This window comes from Lactuca sativa, chromosome 4, assembly GCF_002870075.4.
Source record: "Lactuca sativa cultivar Salinas chromosome 4, Lsat_Salinas_v11, whole genome shotgun sequence".
Classification (NCBI taxonomy): Eukaryota; Viridiplantae; Streptophyta; class Magnoliopsida; order Asterales; family Asteraceae; genus Lactuca; species Lactuca sativa.
In genome coordinates, this window is record NC_056626.2 from 310,562,752 (window position 1) to 310,574,350 (window position 11,599).

At 40.9% G+C, this 11,599-nt stretch overlaps 1 pseudogene; it reads right to left on the reverse strand.

The window, feature by feature from the left end:
• Positions 1–3,120: 3,120 nt before the first annotated feature.
• Positions 3,121–3,239, reverse strand: LOC111917022 (5S ribosomal RNA; annotated as a pseudogene).
• Positions 3,240–11,599: the final 8,360 nt, after the last annotated feature.

Sequence of the window (11,599 nt, forward strand, 5' to 3'; positions counted from 1 at the left end):
ATGATTGCAAGCCGTGAACATCCACATTACTATGATCATGTATACCCAATATAATTATCACAAAGTATTAGTGATTCATTGGTATAGTTAGATCCTAAACTTGTTCCATGCTATAGCACCTTGTTATGTCTGTTCTGTTATCGTGTATTGTAAGCGTATTTATGTAAGCGTATCTATGTAAGCGTATTCATGTAAGAGTATCTATGTAAATGTATTCATGTAAGCGTATGTATGTAAGCGTATTTATGTAAACGTATTCATGTAAGCGTATCTATGTAAACGTATTCATGTAAGCGTATCTATGTAAGTGTATTTATGTAACCGTATTCATGTAACATGTAATGTATTAGTATAGACTCATGACTGAACTGACTCTCGTGTGATTCCTTGTACTTGGAATGGTAAGTAGTATCTCCAAACTATGCCTATTATAGTTACTAGTAATGTACGAGTATAACCAGAAGTATACCTTTGCTACCCAAAGGTACTGAACTGACTAATGGAACCTTTATACCTATATATGTATACATGATATATAACTAATATTTAGATGACATTCGGACGAGCAACTGATGCCCTAAGGCCATATCCCAACGAGGAAAAGGAAATAAAGCGAGCTAGTCGTCCTAAAAAACACATTTGTAACAGAGTTTGAAAGGAAACTTACAGTATGTAAGACAGTTTGATAAAGAGTTTTAAACATCTAAAAACGTTTAAGAAAGTCATTTGAAGAAATCTGTTTGGTAAAACAGTTAACGTATAGTAAATCCATTTGCATGCTAGTTATTAATCACATGTGATTGATATAATAACTAAACATGATTCAACTTGTATCCCCCCATAAAGCATTTATAAACATTTAAAAGGTTAATTAAGGGGTATGAACTCACCTACAGCGAGTGGATCGGATGGATGTGTCGGACACGTGTTTGGTGTCAAGTGAAGACTTAAACACACACAATGATCCTAATAACATATGAAGACATATGTATATATAATTAGTGATTATTACACTAATTAAACATGTATAAACATCCTAATGTGAGGAAAACACTTTGGTCAAAGTGTTTGGAGGCTATCGGGTTGCAACAAAGGAGTGCAAGGCCTTATATGCGAGTTTATGGTCAGTGGACCATGTTTGTTGGAGTTTACGGCCCAGGGGAGTTTACTCCTGGTAGTAAACTCTCAATTGGGTCACCAAATGAGGCTAAAAACTATTATAACTTAAGTGGTTAAGTGTTCCAAGGCTTAAACAAGAGGTTAGGGGTGGGTTTAAGGTCCAAGAATGGCCTTGTATGGTGTTTACGGCCTGGGGACCACTTCCCCATGATTTTTTGGCTGTAAACTCATGGTATGAAGTACCAAATCGTGTAATGAAGTCCTTAGTCCAATGGTGTAAGGTTATATGCTAATATCCAAGGCTTACTAAGGTGATAGGGTGTTATTTGCACCCTTAAAAGGGGTTTACGGCCCAAGAACATGTCTTGGCCGTAAAATCCTTGAATCCTATGAATCCTTATGTTTTCTAAGCCCTAAACATGATAAACCTAGTGTACAATGAGTTAGAACAAGAGAACTTACGATCTAGGAGCTTGAATGGTTGGTTTTGGCCAATAAGCTTACGAGATTTGAAGATCGGGGATCGGGATGATACTTGAGAAGATTTCAGCCAAAGGGAAGGAGGGATTGAACAAATGACCAACATATCATCTTATAAGCAAGAGGTTATAGCCCACATGGAGTTTACGACCGTAAACTCCCATGTGTTGGCCGTGAACTCCTTGGAAGGGTGTTTAAGGTCATTTCTTTGAGCTATAAATTCAGCCGATAAACCCCGACACTTATTCCTTAAGTGTACAAGGCTTAGGACGATCAAATAAACTCCTAATTGTGCTAAACGATAACAACAATGAGTTTGACTTTTTATGAAGTGTTTGACTGAACTGGATGGAAAATTTCGGGTTGTCACATCATCCCCCCGTTAGAGGGAATTTCGTCCCGAAATTAGAATTTAGGTAAAGGAGTAGGCATGAATAATCGAGCAAGGAGGTGGGGAAACTTCCTGATCGATTAGTTCTCGCGCTCATAAGTGAATTCGGGTCCTCGGTTGGTATCCCAACGAACCTTCACCAATGGGAGTCAGCGTTGCTTTGTCTGCTTGACCTCTCGATCGATGGTCACTAAGGTTCTTCCACGAAGGCGAGGATCTCGTTGATCTCGATCTCGTCGAGTGGGATTACGAGAGTCCTGTTGGAAAGGTACGTTTTCAAGCTCGAGACGTGAAGGGTAAAATGTACGTTACTGAGCTTATGGTGTAGGTTGGGTTTGTGAGTTACAGGGCCAATTCGGGCAAGAATCCCGGAGGTGCTAACTATCTTGGATTTAGCTTACTACGCTTTCCGAAGCGTATCAATCCTTTCCAGTGTGAGGCTTCCAAAAGAGTTTGGTCTCTCACTTGGATTTCCAAAGGCTTCTTCCTCTTGCTTCTCCTCCCAGTCAAGGGCCACTCCCCTCTGAGTCAAGGTCGTAAGTGGTTCCTTAATTTGCGATGAGTTCTGGATGAACTCTCGACAGTAGGTCAGCGAGGACTACAATTTGGCGAATTCCCGTCGGCATCTTCGGTGCTGACAAATTATCAATGGTTTTGATTTTTGGCAGGGTCCTCAAGAGTTCCCACATTACTGGTAATGTGTCTTAGGAATTCGACTCTTCAAATCTAAAACTCGTATTTAGAGATCTTTCCGCAAAGTTTCCCTGATCGTAGTGTTTCCATGGTTCATTGTAGATGCTCTTTTTGATTTCCTTCTTAATACTATAGTAGATAAGTAAGTCATTTACAAGGACAATGACGAACCGATCCAAGTAAGAATGGCGTACCCTATTCATTAAGTTCATGAATACTACGGGCATATTGGTTCTATCCGAGGGGTATGACTACGGACTCGTAGTGTCCGTATCGAGTTTGGAAGATTGTCCTCAGAACATCCTTCACTAACACTCGCAACTGGTGATATTCAGATCTTGGGTCCATTTCTGAAATGCACTTCATTCCTTGCGGTTGATCAACCAACTCATCTATGCGAGGCAGAAGTTAATGATTTCTATTGGAAGTCCTGTCGAAGTCTGCGCTACGAGGACTTCCCAAGGTGTTACCCATCATAGTACTTCTCTTGCCTAAGCACGTTTAACTGCGGAGTTCTGATGGGATTCGGTGCATTAGCGTTGGTATGATCGCATACGCAGCACGAGGGCCCCTTTACTGATGGGATCTCGCAAAAGATAAGACTCTAGTTGCACTAGTTTTAAATAGTTTATAAGTTTGTTACAACGAAACGCCTTAAATACTTTAACGAGAGTTCGGGGTAGTCTCTCCTGCGGCAGTAATTCTTAGTATCTTCCCGTCTGAGCCAGAGTTCTTTGTTATTGGACAATCCTTCTTGAAGTGCCCTATCTCACCGCATTGGAGACATATTGGGTTGGTACTAGCATCGGTGGTGGAAATGAGGTGTCGAGTCGGAGTTATGTGGACGTGGGTGCTTTCGTTGTTCTTTCCTATTGGACAGTTCCTATGATAATGTCCTATCTCACCACAACTATAGCAAACCTGGCTGGCTCCGATGGTGGAGGTGGTTCTACAGAAACGAGCAATGTGCCCCATCTTGTTGCAATTGTTGCATTGCAATACTTGGCAAGCTCCATTATGATGATAGTTACACTTGTTACACTTCTGGAGTGTTTCCTCATAACGCTTGACCGGTGCTGAGGTGGCAGGAGTCGCCACTGGTTGTTGTCGCATGGCAAGCCTTTGAAATCGCTTGCGTTCTGTTTGGGCTTGACGCTTCCGTTTCTTGAACTCCGAGTTGTTGTTTTGGGTGTTGGCGACTGTTAATATTTGTTGATTTGTCGGATCGTTACCACGATTAGAATTGTCAATTCCTTTGTCAGTCTTGTTTGCGTTGTTAGCGCTGCGGTTTGCAAGGACAGCTACCACGACAACTGTCACGACAGCTGTAACTGCAGCTTGGAAAGTAACGGCGTCCATAGGAAAGGCAGGGGTTTCATTGTTCGGTTGACTATTTCCGGATGACGACATGATTCTGTAACACGAAAGAAAAGGAGTTCGTGACCTATTATGGTTGAACTTAGATGTAGTCCGATCGTTCATGAAAAGAGTAATAGTATGTTCTCCAAGGTTTGACCTACATCCCTATGATGCAGTCCTAGTACGGAATAGAAGTATGTTCGTAGAATGGTCTTAAGACGTTTTTTCGTTCAAGCCGAGGTATTATTGGTTGGTGGGTAATATGATCCAACCTTTGAAAAAGACTTGAAAATGTTTCCGGAGTTAAATTACTATAGTCCAAAGACTTGACTAAAGCAAGTTTCAAATAGACTCCAATGAAAGTATGATGAGAGTATTTGAACAAAGAGTGACACATAAGTTAGCCGACTGCCAATATCATCGATGTTTAAGATGTAATAAGTTCGGGAAAATTGACCCTGTAGTAGGTCTTACATCACATATGGAGTAGAAAAATCTTTGACAACATAAAGACCTAACTAAAAGTACTTACAGTACTAGGTAGTCACATAGAAAAGTGCTACACAGAACATGGACAGGAACACAGTTCTTTAAAACAAAGAAGGAAAGTAAAGTATCTAATAATAGCGACGGTCAACCCTATGGTGAACCCTTAGTTTAGCTAGTTGACGTTCCATATCAAGTAGGTATCTTTCGTACACTCTCTGGCGTACTCGGAGCTCTATGACTTCGGGTCGAGTTTCGGCTAGTGCTTGTAGTAGGGTCTAATGGTCTCTCTCAGATCTCTCATGAGTGTGTTCAAGGTGATTGGTGTGGATGGTATGCATTCCAGAATTGGTATCAATCTCTGCGATACGATGGAGAGCTGTCCTGCCCTGAATTTCATTTCGGGCAACTCTATGGATCAGGATTGGTTAAACTCTATCTGCTGAGCTCCCTTCGTTTATGTTGTAGAAGCTTCGGTCTCCATTAAACAACATAGGTTGCTCTTGATCTTTGCTCCATGTTTCCAAGCATTCTACCCAAGGAGGTGTCGGGCCATGAAAAGCCGGACGGGGGTTAGGATTTGGAATGGGAGCTACCGGGGGTAGGTTCTCAATCTCGGGTTCCGAGTTATCATCATCCGAATGGTCTTCAGCATGGTGATCATTCAAAGGGATTGGATGATCATTCTCGGGTTCTTCTCTAAACCATCCAGCATTGCCTTCATTCGGAAGGTACGGGTTGCCGTGGGCATGGAGTCCAGCCATGTTATCTACACGAGAATTGGGGTAAGGAAATAATTATTAGACGAACTCTCTAGATAATTATTAGAAAATCTTCATTAGTTACATCACTATTTGTAAAGTGCATACCAGTTATATGTAATCAAAATAGGATAGGCCTTCGAATAAGTGACCTTAACTCCAAATTCACAAGGAACCGGGGTAAAGCAAAAATATCACAGATTCTAAAACTATAACATCCTAGTTACATATAACATTAGTGTATCCACTTAGCAACTATCAACTTAGTAATAAAGATCCTTTTTAGTTCTCAAGTAAGTAATTATAGTAACACAAAACACCCCTATGGTATTTTAGACCTAGGTTCTGTTATAATGTTCTCATTGTAGTAGTGTTGGTAAGTTTTTAGACTTGTTGACACATCACAACCATTCTTGGGCATGTGCTAATCACTCCTCGGAACAACATAGTTGATCAGGCTATGCCACTCCCAAGACTGACCATACATCCCCGAGCTTACCTGTAATATTTAACAATCGTAATACTTTTGTTCTTGTCATTGTGATACGGATTTCAGTATGAATCCAGGCACGTATACTTTGTTAAATATTTTATTATTTAAAAGTATAAACTCTTGATTAGAGTATTTTTAATCCCATTGTATTTATAGTTAGTATATCTTTTATGGGTTGATATACTTAATTCACTATAAACAATGCTCTGATACTAATCTGTCACACCCCAAAACCAAGAACGACGGAAACGTTCTGGGGCGGAGGACGTCAATGTAATGTATCACAACAATGTAAAGTAGTAAACAAGCAACAACATCATCCATTGCATTAATAGTATAATTTTAATTACAAATGTGTTCGTTCATAGCATAAGACAACATAATGAATAATCAAAATAAGAGAGGAGTCTTGACTGCTCCGTCTTCACAAAACCTGGTCGTCGTACCTGTCTATTTGTGACATGAGAATACAAGTTATTTTGAAAGCGAGTTTCAACAATAAAGCTGGTGAATTCATAAGTATTAATGTGTCTTTGATTGTAAAACTGTGAACTAAATACTTGTAACCATTTGGAGAAAAGTTTGTATAAGTATGAAAAGGTTTGTAAGTAGTTGTAAACATTTGAAAATCCTAGAAAATCCCTATGATTCCTACTAGTATAAAAAGTAATCTTCTACCAAGACCTAACTGTTTGGAAAGTATCCTTCTACCAAGACTAGACTATTTTGAAAGCAGCCTTCTACCAAGACCCGACTGTTTTGAAAGTAGCCTTCTACCAAGACCCGACTGTTTTGAAAGTAGCCTTCTAACAAGACCCGACTGTACGACTATTATTATCATTATCTAATCTACCTCATCGATTATGTGAATATGGCACATGGTAAAGGTATTAATAATATATTAACTGGAGTTTTATCCTTTTGTAATTGTCGTATATACAGTGTAAGTACTGTAGTATTTGTAATAAGTGACTACTTTTGTACTATTTTGCCTTAATTGAGGGTTAAGGCATAATGTGATGGATAGATCCCATACTAAATGCTCCCTGTCAAGAGATTTTGGGAACCAAACGCGACCCCTGCATGATTGCAAGCCGTGAACATCCACATTACTATGATCATGTATACCCAATATAATTATCACAAAGTATTAGTGAGTCATTGGTATAGTTAGATCCTAAACTTATTCCATGCTATAGCACCTTGTTATGTCTGTTCTGTTATCGTGTATTGTAAGCGTATTTATGTAAGCGTATCTATGTAAGCGTATTCATGTAAGAGTATCTATGTAAATGTATTCATGTAAGTGTATGTATGTAAGCGTATTTATGTAAACGTATTCATGTAAGCGTATCTATGTAAACGTATTCATGTAAGCGTATCTATGTAAGTGTATTTATGTAACCGTATTCATGTAACATGTAATGTATTAGTATAGACTCATGACTGAACTGACTCTCGTGTGATTCCTTGTACTTGGAATGGTAAGTAGTATCTCCAAACTATGCCTATTATAGTTACTAGTAATGTACGAGTATAACCAGAAGTATACCTTTGCTACCCAAAGGTACTGAACTGACTAATGGAACCTTTATACCTATATATGTATACATGATATATAACTAATATTTAGATGACATTCGGACGAGCAACTGATGCCCTAAGGCCACATCCCAACGAGGAAAAGGAAATAAAGCGAGCTAGTCGTCCTAAGTCCTTTAAACATTATTTATATAACTATACATATCTAGGCATGCATTTTACAATATAAAAGCATAAAAGAAGTTTTGTAAACCTTTGAAAAGTTTAATACTAAGAAACGATGACTTGATGTCAATTTATAAAACGATTTGAGAGTATTTTGTTTGATAAGACAGTTTAAGTATAAGGAAAAACCTTTGTTTGAAAACACATTTGGAACAGAGTTTGAAAGGAAACTTACAGTATGTAAGACAGTTTGATAAAGAGTTTTAAACATCTAAAAACGTTTAAGAAAGTCATTTGAAGAAATCTGTTTGGTAAAACAGTTAACGTATAGTAAATCCATTTGCATGCTAGTTATTAATCACATGTGATTGATATAATAACTAAACATGATTCAACTTGTATCCCCCCATAAAGCATTTATAAACATTTAAAAGGTTAATTAAGGGGTATGAACTCACCTACAGCGAGTGGATCGGATGGAAGTGTCGGACACGTGTTCGGTGTCAAGTGAAGACTTAAACACACACAATGATCCTAATAACATATGAAGACATATGTATATATATAATTAGTGATTATTACACTAATTAAACATGTATAAACATCCTAATGTGAGGAAAACACTTTGGTCAAAGTGTTTGAAGGCTATTGGGTTGCAACAAAGGAGTGCAAGGCCTTATACGGGAGTTTATGGTCAATGGACCATGTTTGTTGGAGTTTACGGACCAGGGGAGTTTACTCATGGCCGTAAAGTCTCAATTAGGTCACCAAATGAGGCTAAAAACTATTATAACTTAAGTGGTTAAGTGTTCCAAGGCTTAAACAAGAGGTTGGGTGGGTTTAAGGTCCAAGAATGGCCTTGTATGGTGTTTACGGCCTGGGGACCACTTCCCCATGAGTTTACAGACGTAAACTCATGGTATGAAGTACCAAATCGTGTAATGAAGTCCTTAGTCCAATGGTGTAAGGTTCTATGCTAATATCCAAGGCTTACTAAGGTGATAGGGTGTCATTTGCACCCTTAAAAGGGGTTTACGGCCCAAGAACATGTCTTGGCCGTAAACTGCTGGAATCTTATGATTCCTTATGTTTTCTAAGCCCTAAACATGATAAACCTAGTGTACAATGAGTTAGAACAAGAGTAATTACAATCTATGAGCTTGAATGGTCGGTTTTTGCCAAGAACACTAGTGTGTGTTTGTGGTGAAACTTGAAGATCTACAAAATGGAATGATTTCACAGATGAAATCATGTAAGATTACTAGTTCATGTAAGATATCAACTAGTTAATACATAAGCTTACGAGATTTGAAGATCGGGGACGAAGATCGAGATGATACTTGAGAGGATTTCAGCCAAAGGGAAGGAAGGAATGAACAAATGACCAACATATCATCTTATAAGCAAGAGTTTGTGGCCCACATGGAGTTTACAGCCGTAAACTCCCATGTGTTGGCCGTGAACTCCTTGCATGGGTGTTTAAGGTCATTTCTTTGAGCTATAAATTTAGCCGATAAACCCCGACACTTATTCCTTAAGTGTACAAGGCTCAGGACACTCAAATAAACTCCTAATTGTGCTAAAAGATAACAACAATGAGTTTGACTTTTAATGAAGTGTTTGACTGAATTGGATGGAAAATTTCGGGTCGTCACACCTCCATCTTGACCTTCCTGCCATCCACAACCCGTCCTGTCGTTGGAGTCGGCGCCACTACCGGCGCCGCTGCTGTTGCCAATCTAGGGCAAGTGGCCTTTTTATGGCCCTTCTGATTGCAATGAAAGAAAATCAGGTCTGACATCAGTATCGCTGGAGTAGGGGCAGTACAATCCCTGCCAATATTCCCAACCTTGCCGCACTCATAGCAGCCTGAACCCGGCCCAGTGCGACAAGCTGCCTCGTGTGACCGACCGCATTTCCCACAGCGGTCCCTCCCTGACTGGCCTTTCGGCCTACCATCGGATCCCTTGGGCTTCTTCCCCGAAGCTCCCGCCACTGCCCCTCCTCTGCCTTCCTCTTCCGGATGTGCTCCAGATCAATCTCCTTCTCCCTAGCCCTAGCAATCATGGAATCCAGGGTAGGGCAAGTTGAAAAACTGACATGCTCCCGGATATCAGCTTGTAGCATGTCATGGTAGCGGGTCCTCCTCATGCCCTCATCACCCGCATACTAGGACACCAAAAAAGCCCTTTCCTAGAACTTGGCGGTGATCTCCGCCACAGTCTCCTTAGTCTGTCTCATGTCCAAGAATTCCATGGCCAGCTGCTGAAGCTTTACAGCTGGCGTAAACTCTGCTCTGAACCGGGTCACAAAATCCGGCCATGTCATAACCTCAATAGGCGAGGCTCCCAGAGAGTCACCAACCTACTCCCACTAGTCCCTAGCCCGATCCCTCAAACATCATGCTGCAAATCGCACCTTCGACCCCTTGCGGCAGAAGCTGGTCAGCTGTGCAGACTCAATCTCCGTAATCCATCGTCTGGCAGCAATGGGGTCCTTCGCCCCGTGGAAATCTGGCGCACCACTCCCTCTAAAGTCCTTAAAGGACAGTGTGCGTGGTCCTGACTGGCTGGTCGCCATGTCACTCCGGAACGCCCTGAGGCGATCCTCCATCAGCTCAGTGATCCCTTCCTTGATCGACCCGAAGATAACCGGCATCGCATCGAGGATACCCCTCGTGATCTCAGACGCGATGAACTTGCGCAACCCATCAACCACATGCTCGGATCTTGCCTCGGAGCCCGATCCTGAACCGGATCCTGAACCTCCTGCTCCATGTCGCGTGACCACCATTCTGGACCAATAAACATACGAATATCAGGGTCACATATACTTTCTAGGGGGAGGGGGTCACACACACTTTCCAAGTTTCCCGGTTACATCTAGTCCCTCCTTGGTTCGAGTACGGATCCTCTGTTTTCAGTAGTACGGGCCCATACTACCTTCCACATCTATCCATACTTTCCTCCAGAATTGCTTCAACTTCACCAAGTCCCTTTTACCGATACCCTTTCCACTGACATCATCCTAGGCTTCCCTAGGGCACTCTCCGACCTACTCTCCGCCATCAACTGCACTAGGAGTCCCCACCAACTGCCCCTGACTAGTTTGCGGATACTGTTACATATCTGCTCCTTAGTTAGCTGAAGCTAGTCAGAACACCATAGCACAAAGCAAGCAACATTCGTGCCTCGAGTAACCAAACTAGGCATAACCTACACACGCCATCCTACTGCTTACTAAACAGTCCTAACATACAACTCATACAACAGGCACATAAGGCATCCTTCCTAGATCCTTAGCCCTAACTAGCATGCAATTGTCATAATCATATATCAGGCACACAAGGTATCTTCCTAGATCCTTAGTCCTATTCTAGCATGTAGTTCTCTGAATCAAAACCAAATAACATAACATAACAAGTATGGGTATCTTGGGGAAAACTTACTTGAGCCCAGACGGTCGCACGCATCACACACTTCGTCTTTCTTAAAATTTCTCAGTTTAGACTTTAGAAAACCATTTTTCCTTGAAAGATATTTTAGTCCCTCAGTTTGAGTCCAGATACCCCCGAGGGTGTGTCCGAATCCCTCAAACCAGGGCTCTGATACCAACTTGTAACCACCCAATTTTCAAGGCCAAAAAAAATCATTTTTGAATTAAGGCATTTAATAAACATTTTACCAAAACATTGTCAATAAAACATTCCATTACAAAATCATAATGTTATATTTCAAACCATAACGTCATAAGTTTGGAAAATCAGAGTACAGTCCCAAAAACTTCTTGCGGAAACGTGTGTGTGTGTGTGTGATGCGCTGCTACACCGCCGACTCTTTCCCCTTCGACGAAGAGGTACCTGAAACCAAAACCAAAACTGTAAGCACAAAGCTTATTGAGTTCCCCCATCATACCACATACCATGCAATATCGTCAGTATCCTTCAACCGGTAACCTTCATTGGTATCTTTCAACCGGTAACATTCATGGGTATCTTTCAACCAATACCTATCATCGGTATCTTTCAACCGGTAATCAACATCGGTATCTTTCAACCGGTAACTGGGGACTATTTCACCCCCTACTACTAGCATACAATCAACAAATATA